Genomic DNA, 16558 nt, shown 5'->3' on the forward strand with positions numbered 1-16558 from the left:
TTCTTGCACTAACACTGCATGGAAGCTGAGACAGCTCAAATCCTATTTAGCTAGTAATTTTAAGAATCATGTATTCATTTCTCAGATTCATTGGTGCTTTGAACAGAAAGTCTTGAGGTTTTTGCCAACAACTTGTGAATGCTGTGTAGATCTTACGGGAAGAGAGGGACTGACAAATTGCACGTGATGATGTATCTGCTTATTGTAATACTTCAGTTATGTGTGACTAACTGGCACTGCTGAAGTCAGTTAACACCAATCCATCCATAAAATGTATTTACTGAGCTAAGTCCAGAGTGTAGTGGTTAAAAAGTTGTTACTGTTGCTATAAAGAGAAGGAAAAAAGACTTCTCGTCTTATGTGCTATATATTCACAAAATGAAAATTAAAGTCCTACATCTCTAAATTGCATTTTCTTTTGGTTTGCTTGCTTTATTTTTTTTTTCCTCCATTACATTTTTGAGCCTAAGGGCTAAGCCTAAGTGCTCTGTGTTATGTGTTTGTTTCAAAATTAGTCTAAAAGTAGAAGTTTTAATTTGTAAGAAATGGATACATAAAAGTAGTAAGGGTTTGAACATAGTAGTAAAATCATAGAATCATAGAATCATGAGAAGAATACATTTGAACACAGAAAATGGAACAGAAACATTGTGTGATTTTAGAAAATCTAGACAACTTGGTAGTCCTCTCTGAGCAGCTATGTGTTTTTGAGCAATCCAAGCACAATAAAAACAAGCCTTATAAAAATGTGAGATTACATCCAACTCAGATTTCCTGAAAGTATGCAATGCAAATGTCTAAAGCAATAGTATTTGTATCCCCAAAATTCTTTTATTGTTGCTCTCAAATGCTTGAAATGGAAAAGATTTTATAATGACTAAAAGCCATGAAGAACTAGAGCTGCCTACAAGGCTCATGCCCAAAAGCTTTCAGCCTGAAGAAGGCTTATCACTGCTGTTAACAAGGAAGGACAGCAGAGACCCTTGAGAAAGATTCATCACACCTAACTTAGACATCCGCATCTCACCTTAGGCTCCCTTTCCACTCAACAAGAGTGAATAGCACTGTTACAATATGAGACATCTGTCTCTTTTAGACATCTTCTTTAAGATGATGTGTTTCTCACCCTGAACCTCTCCAGTTTCTCTTCATTGATTATAACTAGAGTCTGGACAACTACCTCAGATAGTAGGCATTTAAAAGCACATGTGGAAATTCTACCTTTGCTAAGTTCAGGCCTTTCCAGCATGGTATGTTGTATATCTCAACGTGTCAACACAGAATACAGTCATCAGTATTGGCTGCCAAGCTACACACAGAGTGATGTATCACTGAAACTTTCTCACAATGGTTAAGAAGAGCAAAGTGGCTGAGTTCAATGCAATTGAATGCTTAATAATAATATTTAGATAAATAAATGAAATTATTTTTTTCTTGTTGCTTTTACTAGTGATTCTGATGAATACTTACTTAAGGGACTTGATCTACATGTTTTTGGAGGGTTCACATAAATAATCAGAAAAGATGTAAGTCTCCTAATGTTCTTTAATAACTAACTTCTGTATAACAGACAGTGAGGAATTTTTCCCTGTCCTTCTTTGCATGATCACGGTGGTTCAAACCTTTTGAATACTTGAATTTTGGAGGTACATCTCCTTGATACTCCTTATGCATATTTTTGCTCTCTAACTGTATTGCTTACTATTACACACATTTTTAAGAAAGGGTATTTTGCATTGAAACCTACGTAAGCTAAATAATATTGTATTTTCCATACACGCTCTGAATAAATAAGAAGAAAGTTTCTAGCAGAAACATTTGGAAAGGCATATTTTGTAATTTACTAGATAGTAATTGAACAGAATTAAGGAAATCTCTCAGTTGAAGATGCTTAGAGGTTAGGAAAGAACCAGGATGCATGTTCAATTCATACTGTTGTGCAGTCTGCTTGCAGGCACAGCTGGAATAGGGGCACTGTGCTAGATGGGCCCAGGCTCTCCACTAGCTCAGTCTTTCTCCGTCTCTAATGCAAACTGAAAAGAAGACATATGTGTGAAATAATGACTAAATGACACAGAACATTTCTATCAGTACTGATCCAACTCACTTCTGTAACTGGAAAATATTACTGTTATTCATTCTTGAACATTGAATCAGATGTTCTTTACATGTATCTGATAGCAATCAAATCAAAACACAGCTAGTTCTTTACATTTTTTATATATCCTAATTTAGATCTGACTTTTCATTAAAAGATTTGTAATCTGTAGAAGCAAATTAGCATTTGCTTGTTGAAATGAGTCTCAGCCCTCCAACATTTTATAAAGCATCTCTAAAATTTGAGTTAAATGCATCAGTTTCGGTATCAACAAAACGGACCTAAAGATGATTGTTTCTGTATGCATTTGAGTATTTAACTATCTATTCATTCTGAGTAAAATCAGTAAACCAGGTGGGCAGATGGACTGTGTATCTATTTTGCTAAACTACAAAAAATAATGTGGTGTGTTCTTAAACAGAATGAGTAGGACAGATGCTGATGGATATTCCTATATAAAGAAAGACCTACCATCTCTTGTAATCTTTCATCCACACAGTGTAGAAAAAAAGGGAAACAAAAACAAAAACAAAAGACAACCACCAAGGAAAGTTTCTGGTTTCAAATTCCATTGATTCATTCTTTAGTTGGATACTGATTCATCTAGTATTTCCAACATTAACTTCATGATTCTTTCCATTTTATTTTTTTATTTTTATTTTCTTCTAAATCAGATAGTTAGGAGGAAAAGATACAGACTTACTATTCTATCCTGGCTGTATAATAAAAATCTCAGTCATTACTTCCTATATCAAGTGCAGAGTTTCTCGTCACAACATTTTTTTTTTTTTTTTTTTTTCCTCACTTGGAAAAAGGGAAAGCATGGCAGGGATTAGAGACTTTGATACAGCAAGTGTCCAGAGCTAAATTCAGCAATGAATCAACTGACAGTAGGAATGGGTACATGTCTATGTGTCCCCATGACATGCATCCCAGGATACTATGGGAACTGACTGATGTGGTGACCTAGCCAGTGGGCTTCTATGTTGAAGTGACAACTCAAGTGGACAAAGGAAGAGCAATTGGTACTGTCTAACTGGACTTTCAGAAGTCTTTGGTATGATTTAACACCACGTTCTTATCTGCAAATCAGAGAGATAATAGTTTGATGGGTGGACTATTCAGCAAATAAGGAAGAGGGTGGATGGAACTGTTGAGTTGGGTCCAGAGGAGGCCATAAAGAGGATCAGAGGGCTGGACAAACTCTCTTATGAATGAAAGGTTGAGGGAGCTGGGCTTCTTTAAGAAGAGAAAGATCCAGAGAGACTCCATTGTAGCTTATCAATACCTAAAGGAGGCTTCTAAAAAGGATGGAGACTATTAATTTATAAGGACAGATTGTGATAGGACAAGGGAGAATGTTTTTAAACTACAAAAGGAGAAATTTTCGTTGGATATTAGGATAAAACCTTTTGCTCAGTGGATGGTAATGCACAGGCTGCCCAGAGAAGCTGTGGATGCCCCATACCTGAAAGTGTTCAAAACCAGGTTGGATGGGGATCTGGGCAGTCTGATCAGGTGGGTGGCAATCAGCTTGTGGAAGGGGTTTGAAACTGAGTGATCTTTAAGGTCAATATAAGCTATTCTATGATTATAATCTTTCTTCCATTTATTCTCGTGTATTGTCTTACTATCTGGACTGTCATTACAAGAGCAAATGTAATTTTTGAGTTTTAGCTAAAGGTCTTGAAATCTGTGTTAGAAATAGAGCTCAGGCGTGTAGAAATTTGTAGCTCTTTTGTCTAGTACACTTGTCATATGCTTCCATGAAACTGTAACTGCAATCTCAATACAAGCAAAAATCTGAAGAGTTTCTGTGTAATGTGAAGGCATATATTCAGTATTTGCCTGAACTTAATGTATTTAATGCAAGAACAGACCATTACCTTTCTGATAACCGAGCAAGTGCATGGCAAAGAACTTCATTAATTCCTGCATCAAACCTATAGCTCTTTTTATTTGAAGGATCCAGTCTTGACTTTCAAACTTCAGATCGTGAGGAAAACAAAACACTGTGAGGAAACACCTACAAAAGTTTTCCAGTGCATAGAATCATAGACTGGCTTCAGTTGGAAAGTACCTCAAGGATCATGAAGCTCTGACTGCCCTGCCACATGCAGGGCCACTAACCTCCACATTTAATACTAGATCAGACTGCCAAGAGCCCCATCGATCTGGTCTTGAACACCTTCAGGGACAGCGGGGCATCCACAACCTCTCTGGGCAATGAATCGAGCACGATGAGCTTCACATAGTGAAGTGAGGAAGAATTATTTTCACTCAGTACTTTGTTTCTAGTCTGGGTTTATCTAACACCAGCTTCTACACACTGAATCTCATTATCACTTTCTAGAAAATCAGAAAGGGATCACCATCAGAAATTCTCACGTAAGTCCTCACTTAAGTGCATTAACTTCTTGTTGAACTTATTAAGTAGCAAACAGACCAGTATGTTCTTTAAAGGCTTTCATAAGCCCTCCAGTGTATCATAAGCCCAGTGTTCATGAAGTGCTATTTCTTTCTTGAAACATGGGATAACACAGTGTGTGCACTGAAGTACTTTCTCACACACTCTGTCAGTGTACCCAGAATCTTTCTCCATTCATTTCAGGAAAGAGAGGCATGACTTCACATTCCTTGGCAGTAAATTTATACTCCTCTTTCTTCCTCCTGTGCTTAAGGGGTTGTTTTCAAAAAAAAGAAAGCTCCCAAATGCACCTGTTACTGTCTCTTGGGAATGGAAGCAGTTTTGCTAAGTCAAAGCAGTCTTGGAAGTCCTCCTCATAAAATCCATTCAGTGTCTCCTTTCCAGTTAGTGGTATTCAAATATGTGTTATTAAGAGGATTTTCCCTTCTGGTTTTATAGATAGGAAACATCTCCTTTAAATGCTATTGATCTGATGCAGCCATATATGAAAAGAACCCTGATCCCTAACACTGCAAATCATTATCTCGTCTTGTTATATGAATCAAGTCAGATATACAAACCTTTGCTGTTCTTTTCTGTTATAAACTTAGACAGAACCTCAGCATTACGCAAGTAGCTATTAGCTACAGTTAACTTCAATAAGCCCGTTAGACACTCTGTGCTCTCAATCCATAAATTGTTGTAGAAGTTGCTACTCTGGAATGTATCCTCTAGCAAAAACAAGCTTCAAAATTGAAAAGTAGGTGCCACTATTTTTGAGATCAATTCATGGCAGCAACAGCATTCTCCAGTTTTTACCAGGGTTCAGCTACAGCTACATCATTCTTCCACTGTCTGCCACTAAAAGTGTATATTTTTTATACACCTAATTTGGATCGACTTGGCTTGGATCATAAAATTCTCCTATATACATCTGTAATGGTATTTTGTACCAGTTTCAATAAGAAGGAAATCAATGTGCTTCTCTCTTTTGTGACAGCATAACACACTGAGAGAAGAGCTAACTGAGAACAGTCATGGTTTGACTGCTATTAACTGTTGCTGAAGATTGTAAGCCTCTTCACAGAATCACAGAATCACACAGAATGGCCAGGGTTGAAAGGGACCTCAAGAATCATCAAGCTCCAACCTCTCTGACACATGCAGGGCCACCAACCTCCTCATTTAATATTAGACCAGGCTGCCCAGGGCCCCATCCAACCTGGCCTTGAACATCTCCAGGGATGGGGCATCCACAACCTCTCTGGGCAGCTGTTCCAGCACCTCACCACTCTCTCTGTAAAGAACTTCCCCCTGACATCCAACCTAAATCTTCCCTCCCTCAACTAAAAACCATTTCTCTTCTCATATGATTAATGCCCTGTATCGGTGCAAGAAATTTAATTCTAGGCAGTGCTGGCTACGTTCTATATGTGGACTTAAGAGTGTTAACTCTGAAAAAAAACCAAATTAAAATGAAAATTTCCATTATCTGGAAGGTATTTTCATTTTAGCACTTTAAATCCTTTAATATGTCTAAGGGTGGCTCTGAAATATGAACTGGTACTACACCAGTCCCTGCCTTATTTGCAGACCTGAGGTGGCATGGCACATGTTTCAGATTGGTGTGTTCACACCTGCTTTTAGGTCCACAGATAAAAAATAAATTTTCTCTCAATGCATCATTCTTCCTTGGCATTCTGGTATAAATATATATATATCTTAGAGCAGAGGTTTGGATAGGTAACAGCACCAATTTTGACTTTCAACTTCAAAGTTTTAGAGTTGCATTATGATGTCAAATGTTGAAAGCATTTTGCAGTCTAGGTGAGGTGAAGTATATTTCTACAGGGGTATCCAAATATTCAGTGCAATGACCTTGTCCATCACACATTGTTTTAGTTTTGTTAGGCCATTACCTGAATAATAATCTGCTCACACAGACGTGAGAATGGCAGCACAAATGGTTACTTGTGCTTATTTGACTTGACAATTTCTCTTGCGTTCTTTTTCTGGTATTTTTTTTTTCCAAATTTTAATTTTTTTAACTATTTTTCTTGACACAAATCCAGCTAATTCTCTCAGTTTCTAAGTTGCAAACCTGCCATCTGGCCTGCATCTTGAAAAAGCTGTTTCCATTGTAGAGACTTCCTAGTTTGACACTCCATCTAAGACTGCTTACTCCCTATCCTCACACTGTCCTAGGCATGCTAATAAAACAACAACTACAACAAATATTTTTAAATGGAACCAAAGTGAAACTTTTATGGCAGGAAAATAATTCATGCCAAAAATGCTAAGCAAGTTTTAACTCACTTCAAAAAATAAAAATCTGCTTACTTGGAAAAAAGATATCAAACTCTCACATAACTCTACAGCAGATACTATGGGGAGAAGTACCCATTAATTCACAACACAAGAATATTTGAGCAAGCATCCTGCTTTCTGCTGTTAAACTACTAGAAAGAATGACAAAATGTCCATGTCCAGCCATTCTTACAGTTTCTTATATAATACAGTGTAGTTGATGATTTTTTTCTTAAGAACGTTCATTTATTGTAGCATATCTATATATCACCTTGGATTCACTTATTTATTAGTAATCAAAGAACAGTGAATTAACCATAACTTGGAGGGAAACAATGTAATATACTATATTGTGTACCAATTTCTACCAAATCAATACTTTCCAAATCTGGTTTGCAATGCTTGCACTCTGACCTTTGATTTCTTAAGAGCTAGCTGCACTGCAATGCAATACCAGGCAGAAGCAGAGCAGCTAATTACACTAATTCATTTGTAACAGAGACTGGCTGTGATATGCTCACAAGAAAAAAATAAAGATGCATAAGACAATATGTCATGTTGAAAGCATGTTTCACAGAACTGTGCAAGAAGAAACAACATCTGAGCACTCTTTGTAGTCAGAAAAAAAATGAGACCTGGATGCTTTTTACCCCTTAAACATCTAAACACTGTTGATAAAAATCAGAGTTAATTTATGCATACCATTTATTTCCTGAACTCTTTTTTTTTTTTTTGGAATAATAATATGAACATTCATAAACAAGGATAATTATTTTTAAAATAGTTCTGCTTGTGATATATGGATTAGAAAATATGTGCTTCCAAAGATCAAAGTCTATGGTATAGCCCACTAAATTGTGTGACACAAAGGCAAGAATTTTTTAGAAGATCTTAGTGAATCACTGGCCAGCGTTCTTTTATCCAGAGACTTTTGTAGAACTGACCAATGTCAAATGCCTCAGTAGAATAAATAAACCTCATAATCATGGGTCAAAGAGTCGTGATCACCACCATCAAACTTCTGATTGTTAAGGGCCAATACTGAAGCCATTATGGCTAGAAGCATTACTAACTCGGGCTGTTGGAAAGAGTGCACATCATCAAGGTAGTGGATGGAACAAAATTCTACTGTAGCACTCAACTGAAGGTCAAGGCAGCCCCTTCAGAGGAAGCTCAAAGGGCTGGAGATAGAAATTTAAATGAACCTTATGATATTCAGAGAAAAATAACTCCAAAGTCCTGCATCTGAACTGAAACATCCCCCTGCAACCACACAGGTTAGGGTCTGGTTGTGTATGGAGCAACTGGATAAGACTTGAAGAAGCCTGACTTAAACTGGTCACATTTTGAGGTGGAGACTGAACCTAAGAGTCTCCAGAGATCACTCCCAATGGAAGTTACTGTGCTTATGAATTAAGATTTAAAATATAAAAATGTTCTGTCATTTTATTTTCCTGTAAATTCTCTATCTGCAGTGCCTATCACATTTTCTCAGTATCTTTGTTGGCAAAACACAACAATTCATTTCTCTTGCCTCCCATCAGTCTTTAAATTTTGCTGGTTTAATTTGATACTCCATTTCATATTTAGATGGCTATTTAAAATCTACTTGATTTTACTGATCAGTGGTATTTTTTTCGTGATAGATGAAATTCTGCATTTTTCAGTCTTTCCATGCCACTCATCTCAGCCAAATTTCTATAATTCTACATAATTTCTATAAATTTCTATAAATTTCTATAAATTTCTATAAATTTCTATCTATCTATCTATATCTATCTATATAAATCTACATCTAGTATAAGAGTAACCATCTACTCTACATTTAAGAAGAAATAACACAGCCATAGTCTTTGTTATGCTGTTGCTTATTTGGAAAAAAAAATCAAATTCTCACAGTTCTACAGCAGATACTATGGGGAGAAGTACTCATTAAATCCCTTTCTTTATTAAAATATCATTTACTTTCTAACAGCAGCTATGCCTTAAGCAGGAGAAAAGTTTTGCATACATAAAGTGTATTAAGGCTGTGTTTTTAAAAGAAGTTACTTATATTAAGAAAAACAGGAAATAAGAAAAAAAATATCTAAGGGGCCTTCCATTACAGGATATTTCCCAGAATTCCAAGTTGAAAAACAATGTGCAAAACTATGGCATAGTGTTTTCTAGATGAAGGTTTACTCTACTTATGAAGAATAAATATAAACACAAAATCTCACTTTCACTGCTTAGGGTTCAGCAGTGATCATGTTTTCAAGCTAAACAGAAAATGTTATTCTATGACTATTCTGTCCCTGTCTCTAGCATGTTATTTTCTCCTAGACTATTATGATCCTTATCTTTCCATTAATGCTATCAGGAGTGTGTTGCATGAGGAGAAAATGACAGGACATAATTCTTAATATCTTTTACACTTGTTTGAATTTCCAAGGCCTTTGAGTCCTGATCAGTACCAACAAGTAAAATAGTCACATTCTCTTAGCCACAAGTTTGGTCATTAACACTAATTTTATTTCCTTAAAACCTAGAACTTCTAATTTCCACCTCTGTGAACTCTACAATATATGAGATTCAGCAAAGTAATGGAATGTAGATACCCTGAACGTAGAACCACTTAAGATGCTGTGGTGATGTTAAATGATGCAGTTTGTAGAGTCTAACCTGAGATCTGAAAGTGGGATTGCCATATTCAGATGACTGCTACATTAGGGAAAAAATATCCATTCAGGAGAGAATGAATATTAAGCCCTACTATCTTGTTCCTTTCTGAGATTTCTCATGGGTTCAAAAATGAAAACAGTAATTCTAAATGGATCTATTATGAAGACTTAATGGAGGCTGCTACTTTGAATTTTGAATGTTTTTGTGTGTTTTTGTGTCTACGTACATACATATGTAAAATATGAATTCCTACGTCAAAATCATTTTTTTTCTACAGATTAAACACAGTTATACCCAATTGTTTTGCAGGAGAGCACAATATTTCACAAGCTACAATTTAACAGAAAGAGATTCGCTATGAAGTTATACTTCTTTGACAAACGTACTTTTGCAGCATATTAAAGTGAGGTCAACTCAAACCTCCCTTTGCTTTTTCTGGAAAATGCCAAGAGGCAAGAAATTGTAGCATAACATCTCTTTTGATTTGGTATCAAGGCTTACATAGAAGAGAAGGGAATTAATTATCAGTGCAAAAATTTATCATTGGTATGTATATAAAATTTCTATTCACTGAGAATGATCTCAGGAAGCCTTGATTCCCAAGATGGAAATTTCCATTTACTTTTATAATTAGGTGATCAAGTGAAAAATTAACATGAGGTATTTGGATATCTACATACTTGAAATTATATAAGGAAGAAATTACTGCCTTGTTTCTCTGATGTTCTTATCAATTAAAATAATTCAAATCTAAAAAAGAAAAGAAAAAAAATAAAAGAAAAAAAGAGCTCTTCTTTACTCCTCTCTTATTCTGTAATCCTCATGCATGGAAATGATTGACATCAAGAAGTTTATTCCCTCTGACTGGGACGCTGTGGATGACAATGTGCGTCCTTATTGGTAATGAGAAATACACAGTGATATTTTAAATTATCTTCAGCAGTCAAGAAATGGAGTATCAAGGCAGCTTTCAAGGACATACAGAGAACTCTACTGTAGTCGTGTTGATCTTGAGGTGTCCACTGTGGGCCCAACCACAGGAAAACTTGGATAGCTGGGGTGGAATTTTAGTTGGACAAACAAGAACAATGAGCCTGTCATTTCTCAGCACTATAGGTAGCATTTTTATATGATAATTGTTCTCAGAAGTAAATATGTGAGAAAAGAATCCATGGAAAATACAGCTTTGCAGAAAACTAGAGGGAAAAAAAAAGAAAATTGGGGGAGAAAGAAAGATCAGCAATGTAGTGAAAACATTAGTTAAAGACAAATCAAATTAGTAAGTATTGGGTAAAGGCGGGAGGGATTAAAACTGAACATCAAAAGAAAGAGAAGAAAAAATTAGTAAGTGATGTCAAGTCACAGTAAGGAAGCCGAATACTTTGCAATTAAACATGAGTAGGAAAAGTGGGATGCAGAAGAGAAAGATTTGCCTCTATAGTAACTCACATGTGCATTCACAGAGGAAACAGTTTTTAATGAGAAATTTCTTCATCTTCTCTCATTAGGAAATGACAAGTTTCATTAGAGAAATTTTTGGTGATTTAAGTTCTTCTTTCCCTCCTACTGGCAATTCAGCCCCACTCATGTCACATTCCATTTTTGTCTTCAGTGAATTTTCCCATTTATGAAGAAAGGAACAATAAATGAGGTGTTACCAACACAAGAAAGTTGGTAAGTTGGAATTGAAGAAAGAGAAGTTTAGTAATGTAGAGGGAAAGAACAAGAAAAAAGGAAAATTTACTTTAAAAAGTAGAGAGCACAAAATGGGAAAAGAAGTCAAGACTAGGAAACCTAGAATGTTCAAGGGTGTTAAGCAATAATTTTACTTAGTTCTCGGTTCATTTTGTGACAGCTTTTTTTTTTGTTTGCTTGTTTATGTTTTGATTTATGCCGAAGTTCTGTATTTGCTGAGGACAAGAGCATATATGCTGAAGTGTTTATAAAACTCATTGTTTGATATTTTTACAGACAAAATATAAAAGAAGTGAAAGTATAATTTTTGAGCTAGAAAGGGCCACTGATGTTAGTGATCTGAAAGTGAACATAAACTAATATACCAAATAAACCTGGAATCAGAGTTTGACTTACTTCTTTATTAAAGACTCCAATATGTGGCAAATAGAATTTACATTGAAATAGTTTAATTTTACAGTACAGGTTGTTGCACATGATGAACTTCTAGTTTGTTTTATTTCTCTCCATAGATTTTCTCTCACTCCTTTCCAAGTATAAGGGAGAAATACAGAGGACCACAAAAGAAAGCCAGCTGGTGCTAGTACAGTGACTCTGCTCACACCAAAGGTTGCAACTCTGAAACTAACGAAATTATGGAATTAATGAAATTATGAAATTAATGAAATTAGGAGATTATGATGAATAAACTGGTAGCACTATTAAAGAGTGCCTAGGGTAGTATTCGCAAAATAGATAAATGAACTTGTTCATGGCATTCTAAATTAATCTTTATAAATAGAGTACAGAATGATGAATCCATAATTATTATAAGAAAGATCACTAAGAATGATTTTCTGCTATGACTATTTATGTTTTTTTGTTGAAGTATTATTTCTACTATAATATGCCCATTGAACACATTTTTTTCCTGTGGAACCTGCTGAATGGCACAAGACAAAAAAAGTGCCCCTTCTTACTAGCCAGGTGCACTTGGAATAATTTATCTTCTCTTGGACTAATCCAGTTCAACAGCGGCTAATTCCTACAGCACCTACACAAGCAAGAACTATGTCTTGAGCAAAAAAAACTGGTTCAAGAAACATTTCAGCAGATATTTTTACATTATTTAGTCCTCTATAAATTCTATGTCATATATTTTACAACAGTTTTTTTTTTTTTTTTTTAAATAAATTCTCAATACTTAAGTGAATATCCTAGAATATTTAAAAAAAAAAAAATTCTAAGAGCAATCTTTCAAACTCCAAATTCCCAAGTCTTCATATATCTACTGGAATTCAGTAGCCATAACCATCTAAGCAGCATAGCATTCATGAAAACTGCATTCAAACAGGATTTCAACAGAAATTACTTAGATTTTTGGGGGAAACAAGTGAATTATGCATCTTAAATATCAACAAATATTTTTTCAACTAAGAATCTGCAGCTTGAGTGGATTTTTTTTAAAGAAAGGGCACATTGTAATACTGCATGATAAGCTCAATATTAATTAGAAGTTCTACCAGTCTGTTAACTAATGCAGACAAATTGAAGAATATTTTTAGCTAAGCTTATTATGTTCTAACAAAATTTAGAGAAACATAGCTGAAGTAGCAGCATCTGGTCTATAACTACTGACCTCAGTCTCATTTCTGTTCTGGGGAAGATCATGGAGCAGAAGCTATGCACATGGAAGACTGGGAGGTGATACAGGAGAAACAGCATGGCTTCACCAAGGGCAAATCCTTCTTGATCAAACTAGTGGACTATTATGATGGTATAAGTTCCAGAGTGGACAAGGGAAGAGCCACTGATGTCATCTATTTGGACTTCAGTAAGGCGTTTGACACAGTACTCCACAACATGCTTCTCTACAATTTGGAAAGGTATGGATTTGATGGATGGAGTGTTTGATGGACAAAGAACTGTCTGCAGGATCAAGTTCAGAGAGTGCTGGTCAATGGTTCAATGTCTGGATGGAGATCAGTGATGAGTGGTGCCCCCGGGGTCAGTGCTGGAACTGAATCTCTTAAATATCTTAATCAGTGACATTGACAGTGGGGTCAAGTGCACACTCATCAAGTTTGCAGATGGCACCAAGCTGTGGGGTGTGGTTGACACACACAGGTTCAATAAATCTGAGTGCAAGGTCTTGCACCTGGGTTGAGGCAACCTCCACTACTGGTATAAGCTGGGGATGAAGGGACTGAGTAAAACCCTGTCAAAAATGATTTACCGATAAATGGGGAGCTGCATGTGAGACAGCAATATGCCCTTGCAGCCCAGAAAGCCAACCATATGCTGGGCTGCATCAAAAGCAGCACGGCCAGCAGGGTGAGGGAGGTGATCCTGCCCCTTACTCTGCGATAGTGAGACCTCATCTGGACTATTGCACCCAGATGTGGAGTCCTCAGTGCAGAAGAGGTGTAGATCTGTTAGAGCACTGTCAGAGAAGGGCCACAGAAGTGATCCAAGGGATGTGGCTGTTTAGCCTACAGAAGGCTGAGAGGCAACCTGATTGTAGCCTTTCAGTATCTAAAGGGGAGCTACTATAAAGGACAGACTCTTTAGCAGAGTCTGTGATCATAGGACAAGGGAAATGGTTTCATGCTTAAAGAAGATAGATTTATGTTGGATGTAAGGAAAAAATATTTTACACTGCAGGTGATGAGGCACTAGAACAATTTGCCCAGTAATGTGATTGATGACCCATCCTTGGAGACTTTCAAGGCAAGGCTCTGTGCATCCTGATCTAGCTGTGGATGTGCCTGTTCATTGCAGAGAAGTTGGACTAAATGACTTTTGTCTCTTCCAACTCTAAAGATTCTATGATTCTATGATTTCTATTACCAGCTCTACACTGAACTTTAGATTCTGCCAATGCGTAAGCCTTTGAAACGCTGAAATGAAGCTCTAGGTTGATTGGCTATTATTGTTTTAAAAGTAGTAGCTGCATATGCCTCTGCTTCTAAATTCTGTGATACAGTTCTTTTCTGGAGTGATGCAGTACCGAAAGAAGCAGCCTAAATCATGAAACCAGCTCCAGTAATAATGTGACAGCAATGGTAGCCTCTGAGGAGAAGTTTCCATCATGAATATTCCTGAATGTAGCTGTGTCTCTCTCTTTAATTTCCAGACTCAGTAAAAGCAAAATTATGTGGTGTTATTATTATGAAGTGCTTCATAGGCATTTGGCATTTCTGCATTATTTTTTTGTGAGACTAAAAAAAAGCAGAACCCAAAATTACAGTAGAAATCTTCCACCAAAATCTGCATGGCAATTTGCAATATAAGCAGATAGAATGCATCGGCCAGACAAAAGAAACAGAGCAGAGGATCATGTAAAGGAAGGATGAATGAATCACTGTGCCGAACAAATTTCAACCAGAATTTAAATGAGACATCTTCAAAACAAATTTTAGAATCCTGTTAGTTATGAGAATGACTGTCCATTGCAAGCTGTCAGCGCAGGGTCAGGATGAAACTTGGTAAGCCCTCTTTCATAGACTTTTCTAAAAGCCTGACCAAGCAGAGCATCCTAATCCAGCATTAATACAAATAAATAACAGTCTAGCAGGAATGTTTTCCATTCTGTAATGCACGTGATAGGTATCTAGGTTATCGAGGACTCTGCTCTCCAGAGTAGTCATCTTCAACATCTTTAATTTCTTAGCACCTTTCTAATTTTTCTATTAGGGGTCTAGGTCCCCATGTAGCAAAGTTAAGTCTAGTTCTAATAGGATTGTTTTTTAACTTCTTTTCATGTAGGCTTTAATAGTGGCACCAGGAGACCACAAGAAAGCAGAATAAAGAGTGTTGAGCTTGTGTTTTCTGCCCAAAGATGACTCTAAGAGAGCAAATATCCTATATAGAAATTCAAGAAGGTTAACACCACATTTATATATTTTTAATACCATTGTACTGCTACTCTATATGACAAGGTAATTCCACAACTTAGCTTTTAAGTGAGAGTAACTCACCCAACTCACCTTTCCTTCACTTTTATTCCTCCCAAGCCAATTTTCTCCCGAAGGCCACCACTACCAACTTTCACTGTTGCATCCTATCTCATCAGGCACAGCTAAAATCTGCATTAAACAAGAAACAAATACTTTTTTTTAATGTTTATATACTAATGCAGAAAAATAATTATAATAATTTTTAATTGTCCTTCTGCATTTTAGGGGAAGTCTTGAACCCCTTAATTTTGATGGGTTACGCAAAGTGGTGGGTAAAAATAGGTGTACTAAATTATTTTGCATTTGTCAAAAAATTTTTGGAGATACAGTTTACTTTATGAGCAAGCTTACCACTTACAGTGACATATACTTCTATCTATTCTAGGTATATACACAATTATGTGTTTCTTTTGCTTTTTCAAAGAGAATTTTACCCAGAGACATAACATCAGAGACTAAAGTACCTCATTTTCCCATGAATGCTAATTAGATTGATAACTGATTATTTAAAGCTTATTAAGGTAAATTAACACACGGCATCATAATACATCTTTCAGATTTCCCAAAAATTGATTACTTGGAAGGTTGTTGTATGTCAGAATGATAGCCCTGTGGGATTTGCAGATTACTGAAGGAATAAATTGTATCTCTGGCTCACTAAATTGTGTTAGAAGAAGGGTGTTAGTTGTGCTATAGCACCTTCCACATGCCCCACAACAGCCACTTCTGCCTCAGCTTGGTTTCTCAAAATGTTCTTTGGCTGTATTTTTCCACAGTTGACTTGCACCACACAACGAGTACTTCTGTTATGAACCAGGAAAATTAGAGCCACAGGTAAAGCAGCCACGAGACTGGCTTCTGAATCAGCCAAGTAACCACTTTGAAAAGAAGATTCACACAAGTCACCAATTAGTAATAAAAAGGCATTTTCATCAGTAATAATGTGAAATTTTTGCATTCATACAAAAGCCACCTCAATTGGAAATTTATTTGGCTCTGTTCTTCCTTGTTAAAATATTTTTAGAATGGTAAAGCTGGACTCAAATTTGTGCTTCCCCAGATTTATGTTTGAGGGAAAAAGGCAAAGGAATATAAGCATCTCTCAAAAAATGTAAGTCTTTATGAGAAGTTACTCTTGAAATGAACTCTGAAATACACTGTGTTTTGCATTATACTCTTTAGCGCCCCATCACAGTTTCAACCACAGCCTAGTCTTCCCATAATTAGGCATATTGAATCCAGGTTGTATTTCAGAAGAGCTTAACCTCACATCTTGTTTTTTAAGGAGAGCACTCTAATAGGTGCAATATGAATGAAAATACTATTGGTTTTGGTAAAGAACTCTCTATAAATTTGAAAGATCGTTTTTCAGTTCCTTATTACACGGTAATTAACACAAAATTGGAACAGTTCCTGTGTAATACACCTTCTGACTTTCTAGTTGGTTAGATG

General features: G+C 36.2%; 1 protein-coding gene across 1 annotated transcript in view; it reads right to left on the bottom strand.

Annotated features, from left to right (window-relative positions):
- The window catches only part of TENM4 (teneurin transmembrane protein 4), an 810928-nt gene that overhangs the window by 744214 nt on the left and 50156 nt on the right, over window positions 1-16558 (bottom strand). The window contains exon 2 of the mRNA XM_052669278.1: window positions 15137-15235. The gene's annotated coding sequence lies outside the window, so the exon portion shown is untranslated. The remainder of the gene's footprint in view (window positions 1-15136; window positions 15236-16558) is intronic.

The sequence above is a fragment of the Tympanuchus pallidicinctus genome, unplaced genomic scaffold, assembly GCF_026119805.1.
Source record: "Tympanuchus pallidicinctus isolate F22 unplaced genomic scaffold, pur_lepc_1.0 scaffold11, whole genome shotgun sequence".
Lineage (NCBI taxonomy): Eukaryota > Metazoa > Chordata > Aves > Galliformes > Phasianidae > Tympanuchus > Tympanuchus pallidicinctus.